We start from the raw sequence: 5,000 nt of genomic DNA on the forward strand, positions 1-5,000 counted from the left end.
TGAGAGTGGAGACAGAGCTGCACTTTCTAACAGAGTGTAACAAATTCAAACACTGTTTCAATACACACACTCCACACTCTCCCTTCTACCAACACTGTTTCAATACACACTCCACACTCTCCCTTCTACCCACACTGTTTCAACACACACTCCACACTCTCCCTTCTACCCAACACTGTTTCAATACACACTCCACACTCTCCCTTCTACCCAACACTGTTTCAATACACACTCCACACTCTCCCTTCTACCAACACTGTTTCAATACACACACTCCACACTCTCCCTTCTACCCAACACTGTTTCAATACACACTCCACACTCTCCCTTCTACCAACACTGTTTCATTACACACACTCAACACTCTCCCTTCTACCAACACTGTTTCATTACACACACTCAACACTCTCCCTTCTACCAACACTGTTTCAATACACACTCCACACTCTCTCTTCTACCAACACTGTTTCAATACACACTCCACACTCTCCCTTCTACCAACACTGTTTCATTACACACTCCACACTCTCCCTTCTACCAACACTGTTTCATTACACACACTCCACACTCTCCCTTCTACCAACACTGTTTCAATACACACTCCACACTCTCCCTTCTACCAACACTGTTTCATTACACACACTCCACACTCTCCCTTCTACCAACACTGTTTCAATACACACTCCACACTCTCCCTTCTACCAACACTGTTTCATTACACACACTCAACACTCTCCCTTCTACCAACACTGTTTCAACACACACTCCACACTCTCCCTTCTACCCAACACTGTTTCAATACACACTCCACACTCTCCCTTCTACCAACACTGTTTCAATACACACACTCCACACTCTCCCTTCTACCCAACACTGTTTCAATACACACTCCACACTCTCCCTTCTACCAACACTGTTTCATTACACACACTCAACACTCTCCCTTCTACCAACACTGTTTCATTACACACACTCAACACTCTCCCTTCTACCAACACTGTTTCAACACACACTCCACACTCTCCCTTCTACCCAACACTGTTTCAATACACACTCCACACTCTCCCTTCTACCAACACTGTTTCAATACACACACTCCACACTCTCCCTTCTACCCAACACTGTTTCAATACACACTCCACACTCTCCCTTCTACCAACACTGTTTCAATACACACTCCACACTCTCTCTTCTACCAACACTGTTTCAATACACACTCCACACTCTCCCTTCTACCAACACTGTTTCAATACACACTCCACACTCTCCCTTCTACCAACACTGTTTCATTACACACACTCCACACTCTCCCTTCTACCAACACTGTTTCAATACACACTCCACACTCTCCCTTCTACCAACACTGACTCAATACACACACTCCACACTCTCCCTTCTACCAACACTGTTTCATTACACACACTCCACACTCTCCCTTCTACCAACACTGTTTCAATACACACTCCACACTCTCCCTTCTACCAACACTGTTTCAATACACACTCCACACTCTCCCTTCTACCAACACTGTTTCAATACACACACTCCACACTCTCCCTTCTACCAACACTGTTTCAATACACACTCCACACTCTCCCTTCTACCAACACTGTTTCATTACACACACTCCACACTCTCCCTTCTACCAACACTGTTTCAATACACACTCCACACTCTCCCTTCTACCAACACTGTTTCATTACACACACTCCACACTCTCCCTTCTACCAACACTGTTTCAATACACACTCCACACTCTCCCTTCTACCAACACTGTTTCATTACACACTCCACACTCTCCCTTCTACCAACACTGACTCAATACACACTCCACACTCTCCCTTCTACCAACACTGTTTCAATACACACACTCCACACTCTCCCTTCTACCAACACTGTTTCAACACACACTCCACACTCTCCCTTCTACCAACACTGTTTCAATACACACTCCACACTCTCCCTTCTACCAACACTGTTTCAATACACACTCCACACTCTCCCTTCTACCAACACTGACTCAATACACACTCCACACTCTCCCTTCTACCAACACTGTTTCAATACACACACTCCACACTCTCCCTTCTACCAACACTGTTTCAACACACACTCCACACTCTCTCTTCTACCAACACTGTTTCAATACACACTCCACACTCTCCCTTCTACCAACACTGTTTCAATACACACACTCCACACTCTCCCTTCTACCAACACTGTTTCAATACACACACTCCACACTCTCCCTTCTACCAACACTGTTTCAACACACACTCCACACTCTCCCTTCTACCAACACTGTTTCAATACACACTCCACACTCTCCCTTCTACCAACACTGTTTCAATACACACTCCACACTCTCTCTTCTACCAACACTGTTTCAATACACACTCAACACTCTCCCTTCTACCAACACTGTTTCAATACACACTCCACACTCTCCCTTCTACCAACACTGTTTCAATACACACACACCACACTCTCCCTTCTACCAACACTGTTTCAATACACACACTCCACACTCTCCCTTCTACCAACACTGACTCACTGCCCATTCTGTTAGGAGAAATGAAGGAGAGCTCTGTTTTGGGTTACTCACTGTTCCTCAAATTGTAACAGGCAGATATGTCTGAGGGACAGTGAGTAACCCAACCAAACACACAAACACACACACACACACACACACACACACATACACGGTACTGAAATGCTGTAGTGCAAAGATGCCTTCAAAATAATGAAAATAAATGATTCGTCATTTAAAAATATACTATAAAGAACAGTAAACATTAACAAATGAAACAAAGGCAATATTTGGGGTGACGTCCCTTTGCTTTAAAAAAAAATAGTAGTCTCAGGTAGAATGTGTGCAGTTTTCTAAGGAAATGAGCTGTAAGTGTTATTGAGCATCGTGCAGAACCAGACACGGTTCTTTTCTGGAGACTTTGACTGTCGCACTCGCTTCTTATTTTCGCAGCGAAACCCAGCAGCCTTCATTGTGTTTTCTTTTGTCTGAAAAGTGTCTCTTATGTAATACGCTGCTTTCTTTACTGACGTACAAACATTCTTCTATAACATTTCATTTTGTGCTGGAAAAATAATGTTTGGGATTCTACAATGTTTTTTGTTCCGACTCGATAATGTAGAAGTCATAAAATAAAAATCTGTAACATAGCTTGTACTAAAAAAAAAAATAGGCTGCCTAAAAGACTTTCACAGTACTGTATATGGTCATGCCAATAAAGCTTGTTGAATTGATTTGAATTCAACTGAGAGAGACAGAGAGAGTGACAGAGATAGAGTGAGACAGTGACAGAGATAGAGTGAGACAGTGACAGAGATAGAGTGAGACAGTGAAATAGATAAGAGACAAAGTGAGAGAGATAGAGAGACAGAGTGAGATAGAGAGAGAGAGAGTGTGAGAGAGAAAGTGAGACAGAGTGAGAGAGAGAGACAGAGTGAGAGAGACAGAGTGAGACAGAGCGAGAGAGACAGAGTGAGACAGTGAGAGAGATAGGGTGAGACAGAGTGAGACAGTGAGAGAGATAGGGTGAGACAGAGTGAGAGAGACAGAGAGAGACAGAGTGAGAGAGATAGAGAGACAGAGTGAGACAGTGAGAGAGAGAGGGTGAGACAGAGTGAGAGAGACAGAGTGAGAGAGATAGAGTGAGACAGAACGAGAGAGACAGAGAGACACAGAGAGACAGAGTGAGACAGTGAGAGAGATAGAGTGAGACAGAGTGAGACAGTGAGAGAGATAGAGTGAGAGAGACAGAGAGAGACAGAGTGAGAGAGATAGAGAGACAGAGTGAGACAGTGAGAGAGAGAGGGTGAGACAGCGTGAGAGAGACAGAGTGAGAGAGATAGAGTGAGACAGAACGAGAGAGACAGAGAGACATAGAGAGACAGAGTGAGACAGTGAGAGAGATAGAGTGAGACAGAGTGAGAGAGATAGAGTGAGACAGTGAGAGAGAGATAGAGAGACAGAGTGAGAGAGATAGAGTGAGACAGTGAGAGCGATGGAGTGACACAGAGCGAGAGAGATAGAGGGAGACAGAGTGAGAGAGATAGAGAGACAGAGTGAGACAGTGAGAGAGAGATAGGGTGAGACAGAGTGAGAGAGGCAGAGTGAGAGAGATAGAGAGACAGAGTGAGAGAGATAGAGTGAGACAGAGCAAGAGAGACAGAGAGAGATAGAGTGAGACAGTGAGAGAGATGGAGTGAGACAGAGCGAGAGAGATAGAGAGATAGAGTGCGAGAGATAAAGTGAGACAGAGCAAGAGAGACAGAGAGAGATAGAGTGCGAGAGATAGAGAGACAGAGTGAAAGAGTGAAAAGTGAAAGAGAACGCAAGAATGGACAGAGACAGAAAGACGCTATAAAGGAGGAACAAAGTCAAACAGAAAGAAGACTAGATTACAGTAAAAAACGGATGTACAAATTAGCATATTTTTATCTGTTGAAGTTAAAACAATAAAACAAAAACTGTTACAAAGCGCTGGCACTGGAGACTCCTTCCATAAATGTTAAATAAAACAACGTCCGACGTTCCCTCCAGAATTTCACGTATCAACATACAGGTGGTCTTCCTTATGGGACCGTGTACAGTTTAATTTTACAAAAGCTTCAAGTGCGGTTAATTATTTGTCGTGCTGTACGTGCAAACAGACGACTGTGTCCCGAACCGTGTACTTACCTACTGTATAGTGTATATAGAAATACATGTATTTCACCTATATATAGCAGGTAAGTACGCGGTTTGGAACGCAGCCGTGCTCTCTTGTTTGCCGTCAGACGGTAGAGCACCTCCGTGTGTGTACGTGTCCTGTCACACAGTGCGGTGGAAAAAAAAGACAAGACGTCCACGGAAATAACTGAAGGAGTTTTAGACGAACGTTTTAAACCTGTCTGACTGAAACCATTCAGAAAACTGACCAGCTCTGACTAGACATAAATCGAAATAATTTACATTTCAGCTTGCTGTGTGTGTGTGT

General features: G+C 43.8%; 1 protein-coding gene across 1 annotated transcript in view; it reads right to left on the minus strand.

Moving 5' to 3' along the window:
• Nucleotides 1-5,000, minus strand: part of srrm4 (serine/arginine repetitive matrix 4) — a 73,275-nt gene that overhangs the window by 67,016 nt on the left and 1,259 nt on the right. The gene's annotated exons all lie outside the window — the stretch shown is intronic.

This window comes from Ictalurus punctatus, chromosome 22 (assembly GCF_001660625.3).
Source record: "Ictalurus punctatus breed USDA103 chromosome 22, Coco_2.0, whole genome shotgun sequence".
Taxonomy (NCBI): Eukaryota; Metazoa; Chordata; class Actinopteri; order Siluriformes; family Ictaluridae; genus Ictalurus; species Ictalurus punctatus.